Source organism: Aquarana catesbeiana, linkage group LG06 (assembly GCF_042186555.1).
Source record: "Aquarana catesbeiana isolate 2022-GZ linkage group LG06, ASM4218655v1, whole genome shotgun sequence".
NCBI classification, from domain to species: Eukaryota; Metazoa; Chordata; class Amphibia; order Anura; family Ranidae; genus Aquarana; species Aquarana catesbeiana.
The window spans coordinates 407153026-407177647 of record NC_133329.1 but is presented as its reverse complement, the minus strand read 5'-3'; the positions used below and the strand labels follow the sequence as shown (position 1 = coordinate 407177647).

Sequence of the window (24622 nt, the reverse complement as noted above, 5' to 3'; positions counted from 1 at the left end):
CCCCAGAGAGCCCCCCTTGCATCAGGGTCCCCAGAGAGCCCCCCTTACTTCAGGGTCCCCAGAGAGCCCCCCCTTACTAAAGGGTCCTTAGAGAGCCCCCCCTTACATCAAGGTCCCCAGAGAGCCTCCCCTTACTTCAGGGTCCCCAGAGGGCCCCCCTTACATCAGGGTCCCCAGAGAGCCCCCCCTTACATCAGGTTCCCCAGACAGTCACCCCCCCTTCCAGGTTCCCCTGTACCTGGCTGGTCTCCGCTGTGCACCTTGGACCCCCAGCACATCTGTGTACCCACCTGGGGTTTCGTGGGAGGCAGTGATTGGCAGCTCTATGGTGTCCACAGGCGGAGGGATCTTCCTGGGGCTTGTAGTTCTCTCTCTGACTGTATCCACTGGAGAGAGGAGGAGCCTCTGACCCGGCCATGTATCATCAAGACAAATAATGAAGCAGATCGACTCACTGAAGAGTGAAGCTGATACATGCCCGGGTCAGAGGCCCCTCCCCTCTCCATTGTATACATTCGGAGAAAGAACTACAAGCCCCAGGGAGATCCACCATAGAGCTGCCGACCGCCGCCTCCCACGTCACCCCCCCCCCCCGCATGTTAAACGGACAGCCAGGGGTGCAGAGGGAGATGCCGGGTCTTGGCCAGAAGCGGCAGAATAACAGGGCCCAGTCGCAAATGCGACTACAGCGACCCCTATAATTCCGCCACTGTTGCAAAAAGATATGAAGAAGGATAAATCCAAGGAAAAATTCCAAGCTTACTTACCGACTAGCCTGCGGACAACCAAATCAACCTGCCTAATGCCCCGTACACACGGTCGGATTTTCCGATGGAAAATGTGTGATAGGACCTTGTTGTCGGAAATTCCGACCGTGTGTGGGCTCCATCACACATTTTCCATCGGAATTTCCGACACACAAAGTTTGAGAGCAGGATATAAAATTTTCCGACAACAAAATCCGTTGTCGGAAATTCCGATCGTGTGTACACAAATCCGACACACAAAATGCCACGCATGCTCAGAATAAATAAAGAGATGAAAGCTATTGGCCACTGCCCCGTTTATAGTCCCGACGTACGTGTTTTACGTCACCGCGTTCAGAACGATCAGATTTTCTGACAACTTTGTGTGACCGTGTGTATGCAAGACAAGTTTGAGCCAACATCCGTCGGAAAAAATCCATGGATTTTGTTGTCGGAATGTCCGATCAATGTCCGACCGTGTGTACAGGGCATAACAGTATGCATTAAAAACAGGGGTTTAGTCTGCACACATTTGCAAATACATGGGTAAGCTACAGAGCCTCACCAAGGCACCCTGGTATCTGTAGTTCTATAACGCATACTGTTAGACAGGTTGATTCAGTTGTCCGCGGGCTGATCGGTAAGTAAGCTTGGAATTTTTCCTTGGATTTATCCTTGGCCTTCTTTATATCTATTTGCCCTCCAATGCTGCTTACCGTAATGGCCGGTCATAGGTGAGGGTAGTGGACCCCCTTTTTTTGCAACAATGTTATATTGGTCAGGCTGGGCACTGACACCTTTGCAGCCATTGTGCGATTTGCTGGGTGTTCAGTGTGCTCCTGTACCTTTAAGAAGGGGTGGGGCTCCCTTCAGTCCATCTGCCCTCCACCTTCTCATCAGAATGTATGTGCTTCCAATGTGGAGTCAGTGATAAGAACTACAGATACCGGGGTGCCTTGACGTGGCCTGTAGCTTATGCTTCTATTTGCAAATGTGTGCAGACTAAACCCCTGTTTTTAACGCATATTGTAAGACAGGTTGATTCGGTTGTCCGCGGGATGGTCGGTAAGTAAGCTTAGAATTTTTCCTTGGATTTATCCTTGGCCTTGTTTATATAGAAGCTGCCATAGCATGGCAGAGACATACAGCGCCTTGAAAAAGTATTCATACCCCTTCAAATTTCCCACATTTTCTCATGTTACAACCCAAAACGTAAATGTATTTTATTGGGATTTTATGTGATGGACCAACACAAAGTGACACATAATTGTGAAGTGGAAGGAAAATGATAAAAGATACAAATAAATATGTGAAAAGTGTGGGGGGGCATTTGTATGGCGCCCCCCAGAGTCAATACTTTGTAGAACCCCCTTTCTCTGAAATTACAGCTGCAAGTCTTTTTGGGGATGTCTCTACCAGATTTGCACATCTAGAGAGGGACATTTTTGCCCATTCTTCTCAAAATATCTCAAGCTCTGTCAGATTGGATGGAGAGCGTCTGTGAACAGCAATTTTCAAGTCTTGCCACAGATTCTCAATGTGATTTAGGTCTGGACTGTGACTGGGCCATTCTAACACATGAATATGCTTTGATCTAATCCATTCCATTGTAGCTCTGGCTGGATGTTTCGGGTCGTTGTCTTGCTGGAAGGTGAACCTCCTCCCCAGTCTCAAGTCTTTTGCCGACTCTAACAGGTTCTCTTCTAAGATTGCCCTGAATTTGTCTCCATCCATCTTCCCATCAACTCTGACCAGCTTCCCTGTCCCTGCTGAAGAAAAGCATCCCCACCACATGATGCTGCCACCACCATGTTTCACAGTGGGGATGGTGTGTTCAGAGTGATGTGCAGTGTTAGTTTTCCGCCACAAATAGCGTTTTGCTTTTAGGCCAAAAAGTTGAATTTTGGTCTCATCTGACCAGATCACCTTCTTCCACACGTTTGCTGTGTCCTCCACATGGCTTCTCACAAACTACAAACAGGACTTCTTATGACTTTCTTCCACCAATGTCTTTCTTCTTGTCACTCTTCCATAAAGGGCAGATTTGTGGAGAACACGACTAATAGTTGTCCTGTGGACAGATTCTCCCACCTGAGCTGTGGATCTCTGCAGCTCCTCCAGAGTTACCATGGACCTCTTGGCTCTTCTCTGATGAATGTTCTCCTTGCCAGCCGGTCAGTTTAGGTGGACGGCCATGTCTTGGTAGGTTTGCAGTTGTGCCATACTCTTTCCATTTTCGGATGATTGATTGAACAGAGCTCCGTGAGATGTTCAAAGCTTGGGAGATTTTTTTTATAACCTAACCCTGCTTTATACTTCTCCACAACTTTATCCCTGACCTGTCTGGTGTGTTCCTTGGCCTTCATGATGCAGTTTGTTCACTAAGGTTCTCTAACAAACCTCTGAGGGCTTCACAGAACAGCTGTATTTATACTGAGATTAAATGACACACAGGTGGACTCTATTTACTAATTAGGTGACTTCTGAAGGCAATTGGTTCCACTAGATTTTAGTTAGGGGTATCAGAGTAAAGGGGGCTGAATACAAATGCCCCCCCCCCCCCCCCACACACACACACACACACACTTTTCACATATTTCTTTGTAAGAAATGTTGAACAACATTTTTTTTTTAAATCAAAAAATGAAGCTTATTGAGCATAAGAGTCAATATAGATTGTTACAAGCAGGGTGCGAGGTGCAACAAGCACCAAACGTAAAATGACAGTCGTTTAACAAAACGTCTGACACATCATACTAACTGCAAGGTTATTACCAGCCATTGTTGCTTACACCAGGAGCATGAGTCCACATAACAATGGCAGAAGTGAGTATTGATGATATTAGCTAAACAAGCATACCGACAGGGCAGAGAAACAGGTAGCCCTAGTCGGTGCTGGTGGAGGAGTCATCCACCCATCTGTCCCAGATTTTGTTAAACTTACCGGGGCATCCCCGGTGAGAGTATAGGACTTTTTTTATAGGGGAGAGTGAGATTCACAGCCCTTTTCCATTGCTGGATGGTAGGGGAAGTAGATCTTAGCCACAATTGGGCTATTCTGCATTCTGGCAGTGAACAGGGTTTCCTGTAAGAATATTATCAGAGACTTACCCTCCTCTGGGAGAGGAAGGAGGTCAAGCAGGCATTGGCATGGGCATAGTGATAGGGGGGAACCCATGTAGTCATGGAGGAATTTGACAACTTGTGACCAGTATTGCTGAATGGGTGGGCAAGACCATATTAGGCGGTAGAAAGTACTGTCATTGTCACCGCACCTGGGGCAGGTTGGGCGGCATCTTGTTTGTACCTGGATAAATGGGAAGGAGTAAGGTAAGATCTGTGGAGGATATATAGGTGAGTAAGATGGTCTGATAATTTAGGACATTGATGGCGAACCTTGGCACCCCAGATGTTTTGGAACTACATTTCCCATGATGCTCACCTACACTGCAGAGTGCAGGAGCATCATGGGAAATGTAGTTCCAAAACATCTGGGGTGCCAAGGTTTGCCATCACTGATTTAGGAGATACTTTTCTACAGGCCTCTAGTATTCCCCCCCCCCAATGCTTATCATCTATCTCCCCCAGATCAGTCTCCCATTTAGTTTTCAGCTGATATGTATGTGTGGTGGCCGAGGGCAGAAGAAGGTGATTGTACAGACATGAGATTAATTTCTTGGAGTCCTCACCGAGGACTATATCTGCCAGGGTCACCGATTCCAGCCTAGGGATGGAAGCACTGAATTGAGACTGGAGGGCATGACGGACCTGGAGGTAGCGGAACAGCATGTGGTTGTGGAGAGCAAATCCATCTTTGAGGGCCTGGAATGTTTTAACAGCGCCTCCATTGATAACCTGGGACAGGTATATAATTCTGTAGGCGACCCATATTTTGAGGTCGGGAACGGTCATCAATTCAGGGAGTTGAGGGTTATCCCAGAGCGGCGTGTGAGCATGCAGGGGGGGGGGAGCCCCAGTGATGATTTGTGCTCGCTGCCAAATTTTCCCGTGATGTAGTAACATATGTTGTCTGGCGCCTAAGCGGAGAAAGCCCCGGTGCTTGCAGAAGAGTATCTGAAAGGGATGGGCCACTACATCAGTAGCTGATGTACATACTAATGTAGAGTAGCGGAGCTTGTCATGGTTGTTAATGTAATAGAAATGGGACAGTTGGGAGGCTATATAATGTAGTGCGAGGTCGGGAAGGGCCGTGCCCCCCCAGGTAAACGGAACGTTTGAGTGTCTGCCATGTTAACTTGTGCCTGGAGGGTCCCCATACAAACATGTTAAGTATGGATTCCATGGATCTAAACACGTGGGCTGGAATGTATAGTGGGGCATGCCAGAAAAGGTAGAGTAATTTGGGTAGGAGGATCATCTTCACTAAGTTAATGCGACCCATGACTCCTAGAGGGAGTCTGCACCAGATCTGGGTTTTATTTTTGAGGAGGTCATACATTGGTTATAAGTTTAGGTGTGTGTAGTCCATAAGGGAGCAGGAGCATTGTATACCCAGATACTTAATCTGGTTGGTCCTCACTAGGGGGAGAGCCTCCTGTGCGGCCGTGGGGGCGGTGACTGTGACATCAATAGGAAGGATTTGGGATTTGGACCAATTAATCTGCAGTCCCGAGAAAGTGCCAAATTGTTGAATTAAATGTAGGGCTGCCTGTAATGAAGGGCCTGCATCTTCCAGATAAAGGAGCATATCGTCCGCATAGAGACTGATTACCTCAGTTTTGAGCATACAACATAGGGGATATAGGGCATCCCTGGCGGGTTCCTCGGGACAGAGAAAAAGGGTCGGAGGTCTTGCCGTTAACCTGGATCCGGGCTGTGGGAGACTGATAGAGGAGTTGGAGTTACCTATTGAATCTAGGGCCGAAGCCAAACCTACGAAGGCATTCCCACAAGTAGCTCCACTCCACCGAATCAAATGCCTTGGCGGCATCCAGGCTAACCACCACCCTCGAGCCAACGTTGTCATGTGTGGCTTGGAGGTTCATGAATAATCTCCGTAAATTAAATGCAGTGTTATTGGGCATAAAGCCTGTTTGATCGGCGTGAATGAGTCTAAGTATTACTTTATTAAGTCTTAGGGCGAGAACTTTGGCCAGTATTTTGACATCTAATTGTAGGAGGGAAATGGGGCAATATGATTCAGGGTAGAAAGGGTCTTTTCCTGGCTTCGGGATAAGGACAATCAGGGCTTCGCCCATGGTGCGCGGGAGTGTGCCGGACTCGTAAACGTGGGAGTATAGTGCTTGTAGTTTAGGGAGAAGGACCTCCTGGAATTGAGAATATAATTCTAATGGGAGGCCATTTGAGCCTGGGGCTTTGGATGTTGGTAAACTCGCTATTGCTTCCATGATACATTCTTCAGTGATGGGCGCTTCTAAAAGTTCTATTTGGGGGTCCATGAGGGAGGGGAAGTCTATGCTCTGAATAAGTGAGTGTAGTTCACTCTGGGGATGACTAGTCTTTGAGGTGTACAGCATGTTCAGAATAGAACCGTCTGAACTCTTGGGCTACCTGTTCTGGATCTGTGAGGGTGGTTCCAGTTTCCGAACGGAGTTGAACTACCACAGGGGGGCTATGATCTAAGTGGGCCATGTAAGCTAAAAGCCTCCCTGCCCACTCACCATGTTCAAAGGTTTTCTGCTTGCTAAACAAGATGCCTCTTTTAACTTTCTCAAAGTGTAGGTGGTCTGTCAGTCTGGAGTGTAGGCGTAGTTGGGCAGAGTTAGAGGGTGTTGGGTCTGCAAGAAAAGTTTGCTCGAGGGAGCCCAGTCTTTCCTCAGCCTGCTGTAGGATAAGTTTAGAAGAGGCTTTGTGTCTGTTTATGCATAAAGAAGGGGTTGAGCGGGCATGTAGTTTAAATGCCTCCCACACCATTCCAACTGAGGCCGACCCCGCATTGGAGTGGAAATAGTGAGTCCACTCTCGCTGAATGGCCTCCAGGTCTGTAAGGACTGTGAGCCATAATGGATTCAGCCGCCATATGCGGGTCAGAGGGGTGGAGGGCAGGTGAAGGGTGACCCAGTATGGTGAGTGGTCGGAAAGGATTCTGACCCCAAACCCCACTGCGAGGAGGTCCGGGATCAGGATGGGAGACAGCATTATCATGTCTATACGAGACATAGCAGCCCGTGAGGGGGTGAAACAGGAATATGCAGTTGTGGTGGGGTGTTTGAATCTCCAGGTGTCCGTCATGGCAAATTCCAGAATTAATCTACCAAACCTAGTTAATGTAGGCTGGGTTGGTGCCGTGGTGGATGGGTAAAGTCTGTCCATGAGGAGATCTATTACCATATTGAAGTCCCCCATCCATATGGCAGGAACTGTGGGGTGTTGGGTCATGAAGGCCACACCTTCCTTAAGAGCAGCGAATTGGAATGGTGGGGGAATGTAAAAGGCTAGGAGGAGGACCTCAAGACCCCCTATGGTGGCATGTAGGAAGTGGAACCTGCCCCGCCGATCCGGCTGTGTAATTGAAACTGAACCGACTAGGTAATAATAATAGAAATGCCACTGGAGTTGTTAGTGTATGGGGCCTGGTAGACCCAGCCCATCCAGGGTTTCTTTAGTACCATCTGCATTTGGACTGTAATGTGAGTCTCTACAAGAACAGATATGTCTGCTCACATGTGTTTAAGGTGGGACAGGACGGCAAGCCTTTTGGGTTTGGCTCTCAGCCCTCTCACATTCCATGTGACTAGCAGATCACACGAAGGGGCGCCGGGAATAACATGGCGTAGGCTAGGTGGTGGTTGCGTGGCTGGCGTTTGGCTTCTGAGAATTGTGCCCTCTTTTTCTGGACCTCGGCGGAGAAGTCTGGAAACACTGCAATGTGCGAATCAGCGAACGGGATGCTGCCCTTTTTGCGGGTAAGGTGCAAGATGGTATCGCGGTCTCGGTAGTTCAGCAACTTCGCGATGAAAGTGCGTGGAGGGGCTCCAGGTGGTGGAGGCCTCGCAGCCAGGCGGTGTGCACGTTCCACCACAAACTTGGAGGAAAAGGCCTCCCTGACAAAGTTGGTGATTAGGAGGTTTTCCAGGAATGAGGGGGGGTCCGAGCCCACTGATCTCTCTGGCAATCCCACAAACCTAAGGTTACATCGGCGGAGCCTGTTTTCCATGTCGTCCTGCTTACTTAGGACGGCGTTTAGCTGGTACTGGAGCCGCTCGGTGGTTACTTGTAGCGGCGGGACATCATCCTCCACCTGTCCAATTCTGTGCTCTGCCTCAGTCACCCTCTCACGCAGTATGTGGATATCTTGGCGGAATAGGGAAATATCAACCTTGACCTCCTCTATCTTTGATGTGAGGGTCGTCTGGCAGAGGAAGACCGCATCCAGGATACGAGCGGATGTCTCCAGAGAGCTGCGCTTCCTCCCCCGCCGGGTCCCGTTCCTTGTGGCGGTATTTGTCCAGTTTTGCGAGCGCTCCCGGAGCTCACTTCGGTGGCGACATGAGCGCGGGAGCTTCTCTGGATTATGCAGGTAAGTTGTGCTGAGTTGGAGGGCGATTTAGCCCCAGAGGTTCGGGTTAGAGGATAATGTGCAGCTGGAGCTCTCACTCTGCACTCCTCACGCCATGCAGCTTCAGGCCACGCCCCATGTTGAAAAACATTTATCATTTTCCTTCCACTGCACAATTATGTGCCACTTTGTGTTGGTCTATCACATAAAATCCCAATAAAATACATTTACGTTTTTGGTTGTAACATGACAAAACGTTGAAAATTTCAAGGGGTATGAATACTTTTTCAAGGCACTGTAGAGATCCTCACACACCCACAGGGCCAGGACAAGGGGTGGGAAGAAAGGTCAGCTGCCTTGGGTGCAGCACATATTGTAGGGATCGGGGACGCCGCAAGTTATTTCTACTATAAGGTTGACAGGAATAGTGACAGCACTGAGGTTAGAAGCTGATTGGTTTCTATGCAGAAGCGAGCCTGGTTTTGCACTCCCCCACTTTAGTAAATAAACCTCAGTGTTTCAAATCAGGGACAGTTGGGAGCTATGTCAAAGCTATTACCAGAAACCAGGAAACCGCTGAGTGAGTGGTCCCATCTCATTCTGAGGGACGAGCACAAGGGAATAATGGTTCACTATAATTCATCTGTGATCTGACAGGTTGTATAGTCAAGGCCCAGTCCTTCTCCGTGGCATAAAAAGTCCACATGGATGTGGGACACTGGGGTGTCCACAATACGTTCACCTGGTTCAAGAGATGCGTGTGGGTCTGTTCCCATTAGTTCAACAAGTCTGCCGACACTATGTGGTCTGTTCCGTGTCGAAGGGAGCTGAGGCCTGGACTTCCCCTCCGACTTGGCTGATGTCTACCCCAATGGAAGCACTGACCATCGCATTTCTTGCACTTGACACTTTAGAAGATGGACACCATCACATTCTAGTTATTTAATTTGGCTGAAGTGATTTGGAAATAAATCCAAACGGTGTACCCGCAACAGACTGATCACCCTACAATGGTATGCTTGGCTGTACTCTTATGCCGCGTACACATGACAGAAAAGGTCTGACGGAATCATTCCATCGGATATTACGATCATGTGTGGGCTTCATTTGACTTTTTCTTTCGAAAATTCTGATGGACCTAGAAATAGAACATGTTTTAAATCTTTCCGACGGAATCAATTCCTATCGAGAAAACCGTTCGTCTGTATGCTATTCCGACGGACCAAAAACGACGCAAGGGCAGCTATTGGCTACTGACTATTGAACTTCCTTTATCTAGTCCCATCGTACGTCATCGCGTTCTAAACGATCGGACTTTGGTGTGATCGTATGTAAGTCCGTTTCAGCGGAACTCCGTCGGAAAGACCGTCAGAGTTTATTCTGATGGAAAAACCGGTCGTGTGTACGCGGCATTAGGGGCCAACGAACCTTTAGGTCCTAGTCCCCACAGAAGTACATGATCACACTCTGACTTCCTGGATTCAGGAATGGAAGTGACACCTGTCTGAAGGCCAATAGTTTATTTAAGATCAGTCGTGGGTGGAGGAAAGAGAGTCAGAAGTGTTACACTTTGACCTCCAGCCTGGGGACAGAGTGCTAGTCCAACACAAAGGTGCACACCAGTATGTAAAATTGCAAACACCATGGTAAGAAGTCCCCAGAGAAGTCCATGTGGAAGAAGGACACTAGGGTGTCCACAAACTGTTCACCGGGTTAAAAAGAGAAGCCATGTGTGCCGCCTAGCAGCAGTAGGGTCGTCAGTTTGAATCCCAACCACGGCACTATCTTTCTGGAGTTTGCATGTTCTCCCTGTGCCTGCGTGGGTTTCCCCCAGGTATTCCGGATTCTGGTTTCCTCCCACACTCCAAAGACATGTTGGTAGGTTAATTGAATCCTGTCTACATTGGCCCTAGTGTGTGTATAAATATGAGTTAGGGACCTTAGAGTGTAAGCTCCTTGAGGGCAGGGACTGATGTGAATGTACTATATATATATATATATGTGCTGCATAAGTTGACCGTGCTATATAAGTATCTGTAATAAATAAAATAAATAATATGTGTGTGGTTCTGTTTCAGTTGGTTAAACAAGTCTGCCCACACTTTGTGGTCTGTTCAGTGTTGAAGGGAACTGAGACCAAAAATTCCACCTCTGACTTGACATGCTTGACATATGACTACCTCAGTGGAAGTCCTGACCATTGCATTTCTTGCCCTTGACAGGTTAGAAGACGGTAACCATCACATTCTAATTGTGGTGGACCACTTTACCAGAATGTTTGTGGCAGCACCAACCGCTGACCAAACCACCAAGACCCCTGCCCAGATGGAACGGAAGCATTACTTACTGCCTCCCTTATGGCGGTCTGTAGAAGATACATTCAGAGTTTACAAAGTGATTTTTTTCTAGTTTAGTTTCGTATGAATCGAAAATTGTACGAATCCGAAATACGAATTTCTATGCATACGAATTCTGTACACAATACGAAATTTCATTTACGAATTTCGGATCCAAATTCATAACGAACATTCGTAATTGTTACGAAAAGTTAACGAACCTAAAAGTTAAAACCCCAAGAAGTCAGCACAGCACAGGGATGGTGTGAACCCCTCATAATGGGGACAGCGGGTGTACACTCAGACCCAGGAACTCAGCACAGGGATGGTGGGAACCCCTCATAATGGGCACAGCGGGTGTACAGACCCGGGAACTCAGCACAGGGATGGTGGGAACCCCTCATAATGGGCACAGCAGGTGTACAGACCCGGGAACTCAGCACAGGGATGGTGGGAACCCCTCATAATGGGCACAGCGGGTGTACAGACCCAGGAACTCAGCACAGGGGTGGTGGGAACCCCTCATAATGGGCACAGCAGGTGTACAGACCCGGGAACTCAGCACAGGGATGGTGGGAACCCCTCATAATGGGCACAGCGGGTGTACAGACCCGGGAACTCAGCACAGGGATGATGGGAAACTGCCATTCCACTCCCTGACAGCGAGGTGTGAGGTTGCTAGTTCCTTTGCTCCTGTGCTTCCAGAGACCAGGGACTAGAGTTGCTCCTCTGCCCCAGGAGTGATGCAGGATCCTGGGGAGGACCCTGGTGGAGGCCCCCTGGATAGGCCTCAGCCTGTGGACGACACTGGGCCTGGCCCAAGGAAAGATGAGTCCCTGTCTGCCTTTAGACGGAGGGTTATTGAAACGCTGAAGCCGATTGAGAAGGAAGAGGAGAAGTTGGTGGCTTTGAAAAATGAATTTAAAAAGAAAAAGCAGATTTGTGCCAAAGTGTTTAGCAAGAAAAGAGCGGCTCTGAGGCCTGAGCTGAAAGACCTGGAACAAGCTCTGCGGAAGCAGAAAGAACTGGTGAGTTCTCTGAAGGAGAATAGTGGAGCATTTAAAGAAAAATATAAGAATGAAGAAAGATTCAGCCAAATGAGAAAAGGAGCCGCTTCCTGCATGGAGGGTGAGGAGACCAGTGAGGAGATGCAGGTACAGACAGCAGAGAGTGAGAAAGTGGGCCCGGAGGATGAGCCCAGCTCTTCAACACCTCAGACATCTGCTGAGTCCTCAATGGTGGAGGCCTCTGTCCCCTTCACTCCCCAGCAATGTGGAACATCTGAGCAGGAGGTTGAAGGTTCTGCCATGCTGGATTTCATCAATAAACTTGAATCCACTTCCACTTCCCAGGATGGTGAGGAAAAGATGGCCGCCGTTCCTAGCCCTGTGGAAGAAAGACCTGTGGAGAGACAAGGTGCAGGTACAGTGTGTGTGCAGGATGATGGTGTGAACTTTAATGACAATGTGCCTGCTGAGGGTTGTAGTGCTGCAGGCAGTCAGCCCAGACCCATAGACAATGTACAACATGCAATAACATCTGCTAATAACTGTCAGCTTCAGTCTGCAGAGAGGTCCATGGACAATACAGAGACTTTGCCTGGACCAGGCACAGCAGCTGTTCCTGTGAATGGTGGAGGAGATGCTGGGTGCAGTAGTGCTACAAGTTTCCAGGAGTCTGCAGCAGCCATGACTGTGATTGATCCCAGAAAAGAAACCATGTGCTCGGGGAAGGGGGAGGGTCCTGCCTCTAATCAGAAGACTGCTATCCCAGCTGATTCAGACTCTCTGCCAGCAGGTTTGATTGTGTCTAAGGACAAGACTGCAAATGCTGCTGGTGTAAGAAAAACTTATGCTGGTGTTGCTGCTACAAGATCTGGGAAGGGGCAGCAAGCAGGGAAGGAGCATGAAAATGTTTTATCTTCCTCCATGTTTAAAAGGAGGAATGTTGTGCAGTTAAAATGGGAAGGCGGTGGAATCCCCCCACATAGGAGGACAGTGGTGGATAAGAGTCTACAGATGGGGTTTACACCCACAGATATCTTTGCCCTGATCAGTCCAGCAGGTTCCTATGAATATGATTTGTCCTTTATCCGTCCGGAGTCTTTGGACATATTTTGGGAGAAGTATGAACACGTGTGTAGGGGCCTGCCGGACTGGAAAGGGCTCATCCCAAAGCTTGTATCATGCCAGCCCCTCATTAAAATGGTCACAATTTTGGTCCGCAATGAATCCATACCGCAAGGGGATTTATCTGTATGGTTGAGGAGGTATGGAGATGTCCTGAGCCCCCTAAAAAAGATTGTAGATGATCGGGGAATATGGACGGGGGGATGGTCTGTGCAGCTAAAATTAAAGGTTGTTGACAATGTTGTCCAGCATCTGCCATCCTCAGCTTTCCTGGGGAGGGACAGGCTGACCATCTTCTATCCAGGCCAGCCAAAGCTCTGCAATAAGTGTGGTGATAAAGGACATCTCGCATCCTCCTGTCCAGTGATGAAGTGCTCTCTGTGTCAGGGTATAGGACATTTGGCGAAGGATTGTAACATTATCAGGTGCAATCTGTGCAATGCGGTGGGACATCCTTACAGTCAGTGTCCTGAGGCAATGCACAACAATCCTGAGCTCATGAGAGAGTTCTTCCGCATGGACATGGAGGATGCTCGGAGCTCAGCAGCTGGGGTGCCTGTGAGTCCATCTGAGTCTGTGCCAATATCTAATGTGTCTCCCCAGTCTGTTGTGCCCCAGTCTGTGCCAATACCTAATGTGTCTGTGTCTCCCCAGTCTGTGCGTTTACCTAGTGTGGTCGTGTCTTCTGTAGGTAAGGTATCGGTTGCCAAAAATGTGTCCAATCCTTCTGTGTCTGTGTCTTCTAAAATTGCAGAGGCAGCAAGAGGTGCTGAGGCAGGTGCGTCAGGTGTGGTGCCAACCCCCCTCCCCCTACGCTGCAGGGTTTCTATTGAGGATCGTGGGGTGCAGAGGAGTGGGGTGGATGGTGGAGAGGCTGGCCTGGTGGTAGATAAGGGAAGGGGGAGTGGGGGGGATGGGGGGTGAAGGGGAGGATAGGGGTGGGGAGGCTGGCCTGGTGGTAGATAGGGGAAGGGGGAGTGGGGGGGAGGGGGGTGAAGGGGAGGATAGGGGTGGGGAGGCTGTTGAGTCTGGTTTGTCTAAGGATGATATGGAGTGGTTGGAGGATAGGAGGAGGAGGGGCAAAAGAAGGAAAAAAGGGGGTTCAGTTACCTTAAATCCTAATTTTTTGCCTTTAGAAAATAAGTTTAAGGTCCTGTCTGATGATGATGATGAGGATGAATGGGACTCATTGAGTTCTGCATCCTCTATGGAGGATGAGTGCCAGGGTGCAACAAAGCGCACTGGTTCTCCAGGAAGAGGGAGTAGTCAGGCTAAGAAACGGCTGCCTCAACTACCCTAATGGCAGTTCCCACTCCGTTAAAAGTGGCAACCATTAATGTTGCCAGCTTAAGATCAGTAAGTGCTTGCCATATGGCCTTATTTTTGCTCAGCGAGTTTGATGCTGACATTTTGTTTTTGCAAGAAACCCATCTGAGTAGTCTGGCCGATATACATCTGGCAAAGAAGGAGTGGAGACGTGGTCCCTCATATTGGTCTCTTGCGGCCGAGCCTTACAGCGGAGTTGCAGTCCTTTTTTCTGGTATGGTAACGTGCCGGCGGGTAATTGAGGTAGAGATAGGGAAATGCATGGTCTTAGACGTGTCTGTGAAGGGGCAGGACTTGCGCCTGATTAACATCTATGGTCCCCAGACGAAGTGGGACAGGAAATGCCTCTTTGCAAAGATTAAGCCTTTTCTTTTTACGACCCAGCAGGTTATCTTTGGAGGTGATTTCAACACCATTACTAGGTCTAAAGACAGGAGAAGTTTCAGAGATAAGCTGGGCTATGACACCCTTTTTCTTAATGCGATAGTTAGGGAAGCAGGTCTGGTAGATGCGCACATTAAGCGCTGCCCAGACAGCACGGGGTTCACTTTTCAGCGAGGTAGTAGTCAGAGTAGGATAGATAGGTTTTTTTAAAGGGAGACTCCGCTTTTTCGGCACCTGTGTGTCGGGCAGTGGAGTTTTCTGATCACTGTATTCTATCTGTGACTCTGAATGCCCCAGACATGCCACCTAGGGGGAGGGGTATCTGGAGATTGAATTCGGCCCTCCTGGAAGACGAGAGAGTAAGACAATCCTTTGAGGATTTTTTTCAAGCACAGGTAACGATCCTAGACTTTTGCAACAGCAAGTCAGAATGGTGGGAGCTTGTTAAACAGCGGACTGTTGGGCTTTTCAAGGCCATAGGAAGAAAGAAGCAGCAAGATAAGTATATCACCTACCAGCGTTTGCGGAGGAAACTTGACCGCCTTGTTTCGAATGGAGGAGATTCTGGGGCGATCTCTGAGGTGAAGCTCCTCCTTAGGAGACATCAATATGACCGGCACGCCTCTTTGGTTCAGGAGAGGGATTACGGGAAATACCATTCGCCTGACCCTTACCAGAACTGTAAACAGAGCGTAGCAGTAAAGACGGTCAATGGCCTGAGGGACAGTACGGGCTCCCTGACGAAGTCTAGGTCAGGGATCCTGGAGGTTGTCAGGTCATACTATGCCGATCTCCTGGGAGGAAGGAACCTTGATCGGACAAGGATGTTGGGTTTTTTGGACTCTACACCAGGACTGGAAAGTAATGTTCCTTTGATGAATTTGACAGATGAAATCACTGCAGATGAGGTAATTCGGGCTATTGATAAACTAGCCATCAAGAAAACGCCAGGGCCAGATGGTTTGACAGCCGAGTTCTATAAATGTTTTAAAACGATCCTGGCTCCCTACCTTGCGGAGGTTTTTAATGGCTGTTTGAATGAGGGTTCTCTCCCTCCCTCCATGAGGCAATCTGCAGTGATCCTTCTGTCAAAGGGTAAAGATCCTTCGATGATTGGGAATTGGCGCCCCATTAGCCTTCTTAATGTCGATAGAAAGATACTGGCAAAGATTTTCTTCTGGCGATTATCACCAGTGGCAGGCAGTTTGTTATCCCGCCACCAGCACTGTTCGGTCCAAGGTAGAAGCACTTTCTCAGCGGTGTTAGCTGTCCGGGAGGCCTTGGAGTGTTGTAGGGCTGCTGGTTGGGGTAAATGTTTGCTGACATTGGATCAGGCTAAGGCCTTTGATCGAGTTAATCATGAGTACTTGTGGCTCCTTCTTGACAAATATGGCCTGGAGGGAGGTTTCATTGATTGGCTCAAGATTTTGTACAAAGGGGCTGAAAGCTTTCCTCTGGTTAATGGTTGGGTCGGGCAGCCCTTTGCGGTCAGCTCGGGTGTGCGTCAGGGGTGTCCATTGAGTCCTCTGCTATATGTGTTTGCAATCGACCCCTTCATTAGAAGGCTAGAGAGTGGACCATTGTGTGGGGTACCTTTTGAGCATCGCTGGTGAGCCTCCTTTGAAGGTTGTGGCCTATGCTGATGATGTTTCTGTTTTTATCTCTGGGACTGCGGAGGCGCAGGAGGTTGTCTCAGTGATAGGGCAGTATGCAGAGGCATCAGGTTCAAAGGTCAACCAGGACAAGTGTGAAGCTTTCTGGATGGGTGTGGAAGGGGAGAGCTTTGTTCTCCCGGATGACTTCCCGGAGCCCCAACAAAAAATTTGAGTTCTAGGCATTGAATTCGGCCCAGGTGACTATGGTCATGCAAATTGGGTGAACAGGCTGGAGAATGCCGATGCCAAGGTGGCAAGCTGGAAAGGTTGGCAGCTTTCCTTGAGGGAAAAGGTTGATCTGATCAAGACTTACCTGATTCCGATTTTTCTGTATGTCAGTTTTGTTTGCATTTTGCCAGTTTCTCTCTATACCAGGATCTATAGTTGTTTCTTCCAGCATTTATGGGGGAACAGAATAAACCTTGTCAAAAGGAATGTGACTTGCCTTCCTAGGCGGGAGGGTGGTCTAGGGATGGTCAACCCTGTAGTCTTTTTCTCTCTGATGTTTCTGAAGTACAATCTTGGTAACATGTTGGCAGAGAGACCGCCTGGGTGGGTTGGTATTTTCCAGTCCTGGTTTAGGCCCTTTCTGCGAGACTGGGAAAATGGTGGGCCAGTGAAAAGCCTGAGGGTCAAGCATGAACAGCTCCCGGCTTATGTTGCCCCGTGTTTGAAAATGCTTCGGCAGTGGCAAGTAACAGCAGGAGAAGTCAAATCTCTTCCAAGGAAACTTCTTGAGAAGCGGATCATGAGCTCTGCTTTTTGCGAGCCACTGGCCTTGAGGGATTGCCCAAGCCTGGTTTTGGGGGAGGGTTTGCGATTGATTAATTTGGAGAGAATCCCAATGAAGTTTAGGGATCAGGCTTGGCTTGCCTTTCATGGAAAACTATATGTGAAGGGCAACTTGAAGTTTCTTTCCATGAGTGATCGGGGCTGCCCGAGAGTGGAGTGTGGAAGAGTGGTGGAGTCCATGGATCACTTTCTACTTCAATGCCCTTTTAATATAGAGGTGTACAAGAGGGTGGGGAGGGCTCTGAGTATACCCTTCCTCCCCCATATGATTAATGCAGAGTGGGTGTATGGGGCATTCCAGACTCGTCGGGATTATGATTTGGAAACACTTTTTTTAGTTAGTCTAGTAGTCCGTTATTTCACGTGGAGTGCACGGTGTCAGGTATCCTTACGGAGTAAAATCCTCCCTGTCGAAGTGGTGGTGCAGGACATTCTGGGTGAGGTTGGGAAGTTTCGGGGTCTTGAGAAAGGCAGGTGGCGGCAGGAGGCCTGGATAAGGGCGTGGAGGAATATCAGGACTCTGTAGCTGCTGCCTGTTGATCTCGGGGTGTGCGGCTTTTCTTTCTATTCTTGATTCACTCCCCTAGATTTTCAAGATGAAATATATTTTTGATAAAAGGCTCCATGCATGGTGACGGTGATGTTCCTTAGTCTGGCTCTCCCGTAGGGATTGTGTTGTGCGCAATTTGGTTTGTACCATTTATTATGTTCTTGTTTTGTATTATCATATTCAATTATTTTGTAAATATGTTTTATTTATTTATTATGGTTTTATTGTATATAAGTTGTTGTTTGTAAGTTTTTTCAATAAACAAAATTAACCCCTCATAATGGGCACAGCGGGTGTACAGACCCGGGAACTCAGCACAGGGATGGTGGGAACCCCTCATAATGGGCACAGCAGGTGTACAGACCCGGGAACTCAGCACAGGGATGGTGGGAACCCCTCATAATGGGCACAGCGGGTGTACAGACCTGGGAACTCAGCACAGGGATGGTGGGAACCCCTCATAATGGGCACAGCAGGTGTACAGACCTGGGGACTCAGCACAGGGATGGTGGGAACCCCTCATAATGGGGACAGCGGGTGTACAGACCCGGGAACTCAGCACAGGGATGGTGGGAACCCTATGGGAATTTCTATGTTTACGAATTTTATACGAAATACGAAATTTGGTTAACGAATTTCAGAATTTCGGATCCAAATTCCGTTACAACAGAAACGTGACTGGTGTTTTGTTCACCAATAAGAGGAAGTCAGCACAGCACAGGGATGGTGGGAGCCCCTCATAATGATAAATTCATCATAACGAACTTTCGTTATTTTGAGAAAAGTTTACGAATCTAAAGAAAATTCGTATTTCGTATGAATCCGAATTGAATTTCGGACACGAATTAATTTTCGTACGAAACTGAACGAAACGAAACAAATTTATTGACGGCGCACATGTCTAATTTTTTCCAAGAATGGTGCAACTTACTAGGCATCTAGAAGTAACACACCACCCCATACTACCCAGAAGGCAAAGGGGAAATGTGAGAGGTACAAGCGCATGCTGATACAGCTGCTAAGAAGATTAGCTCATGGGGGAAAAAAAATGTACCAATTACTTGGTTGAAGTGGTCTGAAAATATAAAAAACATAGTGCACTCTGTAACAGATTGATCACCGTACAGTGGTATACTTGGCTGTACTCTCAGGGGGCTCACAGAATTGGAGCCCACTGCTGTGGGCAAGGCCAAGAATTCGGTACCCAATTTGGAACACACACACCAGTTCCCAGAATAAGTTAAATGAGTCACTGTCCCTTGCAAGCATGATCCCTCTCCCTAACCTAGCCACCCTTAGAATGCCCACCAATCCCAGCAGGGCACTACTTTTTATTAACGCTGCCAATACTAAAGATGGCTGCGGAGGTCACTCGGGGCTGCTGTGTCCAATCGGACACCAGCTTCCCTGATGACACCTATGGAGTCTGCAGAGGGACAATGTTCCTCTTAGTGTCCACTACCCCCTGCACTGCACACAGCACCACCTACAGTATGGAACTCCAACAGTTTGTTAAAAACTGGTCATGCGTGGAGCAAATAAAATGGCAGACCTTTGACCTCCTACCTAGGGACAAAGTGCTAGTCCAGCAGGGGCACACCAATTAAAAAAAATTGCTAACAACCAAAGGAAAAAAAAGCAACATATTCTAGGTGTGCTAGTCTATGATATCCAGAGAGAAGGAACTCAAGAAAAACCAAGACATCTACATTGTAAGTTCTTTAGACCCTTTGAGAACCACTGAGAGACCTATGAGAGTTTTTGCAAAGAACCTATCCAAGCTCTTGAGCCACAAGCGTCTTGGCCACCAGAAGTTCAATGATGACTGCCACTTACTCTTCCACCATTACCTCCAGGACCCCCTGGTGAAGTCATGGGGAAGTCTGACAGTATTACACAGCCCAATGGTCACCCAGCTCAGGTCCATGCTCCCGCTTTGGAGTCCTCTGAACCACCATCTACTGATGTGCCTGAAGGTAGAGACGTGTCTTCCAGAAAATGGAGCTGAGGCTCAACCCCTGAGGTGCATCCAGAGACCTAACTTTAGGTAACCTCCTGAATGCTTTGTACGGAATGACTTTGTCTGGTCTACAAACTTGACAGAGAAAGAGAGATCAAGTGGAGTGGAGTGAAGTACCCCTTGACTTACCATGCTCATATGCAGGCAGAGGCTGTGTTCATTCTTTTTCCCACAATCCTCTTTGCCCCTGGGAATGTAAGTTTCCCTGATTCTTGTGCCATTCAACTCAATGAAAATGTACCTGATGAGGCAGAGGTGTCTAGGCATGTGATCTGCAGCCAGGTGTGCGGTCCTCCACTGTTAGCTCCAATGTGCGGGCAGGTTGGCAGGAGCTACCCCCACCAGGATAGCTCCAAACAGCCTAAATCTCACCCAGCACATCTGAGTACAGGGCTTCTTGTGCCCTTAGAGGTTGTAAATGATAAATAACGGGAAATTAAGCTTCACCTTTATCTAAACTATTACAACCCCTGGCAAAAATTATGGAATCACCAGTCCCTGAGGATAGTCCTTCAGTTGTTTATTGTTGTAGAAAAAAAGCAGATCACAGACATGGCCAAAAACTAAAGGTATTAATGGCAACTTTCTGGCTTTAAGAAACACTAAAATAAATCAAGAAAAATAATTGTGGTGGCCAGTGGCCAGTAACAGTTAGATTTATAGAACAAGCACAGGGAATAAATTATGGAATCACTCAACTCTGAGGAAAAAATTATGGAATCACCCTGTAAATTTTCATTACAAACACTAACACCTGCATCAGATTAAATCTGCTTGTTAGTATGTAGGTAAAGAGGGTAAATCATCACGCAGTGTTGCACAAGATGTTGGTTGTTCACAGTCGGCTGTGTCTAAAACATGGACCAAATACAAACAACATGGGAAGGTGGTTAAAGGCAAGCATACTGGTAGACCAAGGAAGACATCAAAGCGTCAAGTCAGAAAACTTAAAGCAAATATGCCTTGAAAACAGAAAATGTACAACAAAACAAATGAGGAACAAATGGGAGGAAACTGGAGTCAACATCTGTGACCGAACTGTAAGAAACCGCCTAAAGGAAATGGGATTTACATACAGAAAAGCTAAAAGAAAGCCATCTCTAACACCTAAACACAAAAAAAACAAGGTTACAATGGGCTAAGGAAAGACAATCGTTGACTGTGGATGATTGGATGAAAGTCATATTCAGTGATGAATCTTCAATCTGCATTGGGCAAGGTGATGATGCTGGAACTTTTGTTTGGTGCCGTTCCAATGAGATTTATGCAGACGACTGTCTGAAGAAAACATGCAAATTTCCACAGTCAGTTATGATATGGGGCTGCATGTCAGGTAAAGGCACTGGGGAGATGGCTGTCATTAAATCTTCAATAAATGCACAGGTTTACATTGAAATTTTGGACACTTTTCTTATCCCATCTTTTGAAAGGATGTTTGGGGATGATGAAATCATTTATCAAGATGATAATGCATCTTGCCATAGAGCAAAAACTGTGAAAAAATTCCTTGAAGAAAGACACATAAGGTCAATGTCACGGCCTGCCATCAGTCCGGATCTCAATCCAATTAAAAATCTGTGGTGGAAGTTAAAGAAAATGGTCCATGACAAGGCTCCAACCTGCAAAGATGATTTGGCAACAGCAATCAGAGAAGTCTGGAGCCAGATTGATGAAGAGTTCTGTTTATCACTCATTAAGTCAATGCCTCAGAGACTACAAGCAGTTATAAAAGCCAGAGGTGGTGCAACAAAGTACTAGTGATGTGTTGGAGTGTTATTTTGTTTGTTTGTTTTTCATGATTCCATAATTTATTCCCTGTGTTTGTTCTATAAATCTGTTACTGGCCACCACAATTATGTTTCTTGATTTCTTTTAGTGTTTCTTAAAGCCAGAAAGTTGCCATTTGAAAAGCCTTTAGTTTTTGGCCATGTCTGTGATCTGCTTTTTTTTCTACAACAATAAACAACTGAAGGAACATCCTCAGGGACTGGTGATTCCATCATTTTTGCCAGGGGTTGTATAAGACTTCTCTATACACAAATGCTTGCAGCTCCTTTACATAGATTCCACCGTACTCCGTCACATGATGGCAGTACGCCGCAATTTCCCAGGATCTTTCCCGGATGTACAGGGCATGCTTACACAGTCAGAGTTCAGGAAAGCTGTGACTGGCAGAAAAACACGGCACAGGCTGACAGCTCTCAGGAGCAAAATGCCATCACTCAGCAATAGCAGCCAAAAAACTGAGCACAGCGGCAGTGCTTCCCTGACACTGCAGTTGTTACAAAGTAACAGATAGGAGGAAACGATTTGCCAAGCTGAGACATTGCAGGAAAACCGACACAAAGTCATAAAATGGAAAGTCCACTAGCAGATGATTAGAAAAAATTAGACAATTAATAAAAAATCAACAAATTAAAAAAAAAAAAAAAGTTTTTTGTGATGCCCTAATTGCATAGCTCCCAACTGTCCTTAATTTGGGCACTGATGAGACTGCACTGATAGATGGCACTGATGGGCACTGATGATGGGCACTGATTCGCAGCACGTGTGGGCACTGATGGGCACAGATTATCAGTGCACATGTCCCTTTTACAGAAGCCGGTGATTGGACACAGCTGATCACATGGTAAAGAGCTGCTTATTGGCTCTTTACCTCAATTTGTGATCAGCTGTGTCTGGAGGTACAGTGAGATAGAATCAGACAGATTGGGGTAGGAAGTTCCAAAGACTGGGAGAAGTTTGGGAGAAGTCCTGGAGGCGAGCATGGGATGAGGTGAAGAGGGAGCTAGAGAGCAGGAGATCCTGGGACGACTGAAGAGAGCAACTTGGTTAGTATTATGAGACCAGGTTAGTGATGTAGCTGGGGGCATCTATCTATCTATCTATCTATCTATCTATCTATCTATCTATCTATCTATCTATCTATCTATCTATCGTATCTTTATCTAGCTATCTTATTGATCTAGCTATTGATCTATCATTTTTCTATTAATCTATTATACACACCTCCCAACACTTTGAGATGGGAATGAGGGACACCTACTAGCAAATATAGGTAGGCATAGGACACGCCTCCTGCCACACCCCCTTAAAGGAGATTTAACCAAAAGAAGGGTTAATTAAATCCACAAACGCTTCTTTTTACCGCTACTCTTCCTTTATATTGGCTTTTAAAATTTTGAAATGCAACAATTTAGAAATTGGATGAAAGATTTAGCTCTGGGAAACACTTTTTGAAAGACAAAAAGTGCATCATATATACATCTATATAGATCAGACCAAAATGAGGGACAAATGAGGAGGAAAGAGGGACAGAGGGACATTGCTCCAAATCAGGGACAGTTGGGAGCTATGTATTATATATGAATGTATTTATTTTTCCATCTATAAACACTTTCATCCAATGATCTCTGCTCATACTTTGGAAGGAATTGCTGAGTTTCTGTCCTGTTCTGTATAACCAATTACAGATCCCACAAATCCAACCCCTGCTAAACCCCTTGCCCATATCAAACATGGCCGCCCATACTACACGCCGACACCGCCCCTCTCGGTCATTGGTTGTTCTATCTCCCGCCCCTTCTTCAGTGATGGTAGTGGCCTTCTAAGGAGCGGTGGCAGTATGCGGTGTGGTCTGTAGGTGGCGCTGTGCGGTGTGGTCTCTGATCTCCGCTGTGTCGGCTCTCAGTCCGCTGTGTGTAGCGGGGATCTCGGGGTGCGGCTGTTCCCGGAGGAGGAGGAGGAGGGGGGGCTGTGCCTGAACTCTGCGTGCTGTGCCCTGAGACCGGCTGTACGGTGAGTGGAGGGGGGAGGGGGTCTGAGATCCCCGGGGGGGCTCTACAAAACTCCAGACACAGCTCTCCATTGCTGGGGACCCGGGAGGGGGGAATACTGCCAGATGGGGGAGGGGGGGAGAGAACTAGAGAACCCCCCCCCCAATCTTCTTCTTCTTCTTCTTAGTTCCTATGCTGAGCTCTATAATGTACAAAGTCTGATCTGTATATATATATATATATATATATATATATATATATATATATATAATCACCGATATCAATGTATAATATTATTATTATTATTATTATTATTATTATTATTATTATACTTCTCTAAATCTACTCCGATACATCAACATTCTCTATGTATAGAGGAGAGAACAGATATTACATTGTAACAATCAATCCTGAGATTGTATCTCTTCTTTATATAGTAAATAGAACATCCGATCCTCTTCTGGATGTGAGCCGGTCACATCATTCTCTGCACCCGAGGAGCTTACATTCTAATGTCCCCCCCCAGTCACACACTATTATTATACATTTATATAGCGCTGACATATACTGCAGCACTGTACAGAGAACACTGAGCCAATCACATCACTCTCTGTACAGAGGAGCTTACACTCTAATGCCCCCCTCCCCACATACACACACTTGTTGTTGTTGTTGTTGTTGTTAATAATATTATTATACATTTATATAGCTCTGACATATACCGCAGTGCTGTACAGAGAACACTGAGCCAGTCACATCAATCTCTGCACCCGAGGAGCTTACACTCTAATGTCCCCTCCCCACATACACACACTGTTGTTGTTGTTATTAATAATAATATACATTTATATAGCTCTGACATATAGCGCGGTGCTGTACAGAGAACACCAAGCCAATCACATCAGTCTCTGCTCTAGAGGAGCTCACACTCTAATGCCCCCCCCCCCCCCACATACACACACTGTTGTTGTTGTTATTATTATACATTTATATAGCTCTGACATATACTGCAGCACTGTACGAAGAACACTGAGCCAGTCACATCAGTCTCTATACAGAGGAGCTTACACTCTAATGTCCCCTCCCCCCACAGTCACACACTATTATTATACATTTATATAGCTCTGACATATACTGCAGCGCTGTACAGAGAATACTGAGCCAGTCACATCAGTCTCTGTACAGAGGAGCTTACACTCTAATGCCCCCCCCCCCCACATACACACACTGTTGTTGTTGTTATTATTATTATTATTATTATTATACATTTATATAGCTCTGACATATACTGCAGCACTTTACAAAGAACACGGAGCCGATTACATCAATCTCTGTACCAGAGGAGCTTACACTCTAATGTCCCCTCCCCCCACAGTCACACACTATTATTATACATTTATATAGCTCTGACATATACTGCATCACTGT

At 47.0% G+C, this 24622-nt stretch overlaps 1 protein-coding gene across 1 annotated transcript in view; it reads left to right on the top strand.

Annotated features, from left to right (window-relative positions):
• The first annotated feature begins 23040 nt into the window (after positions 1-23040).
• Positions 23041-24622, top strand: part of LOC141147258 (kelch domain-containing protein 1-like) — a 40833-nt gene continuing 39251 nt past the window's right edge. The window contains exon 1 of the mRNA XM_073634461.1: positions 23041-23216. The gene's annotated coding sequence lies outside the window, so the exon portion shown is untranslated. The remainder of the gene's footprint in view (positions 23217-24622) is intronic.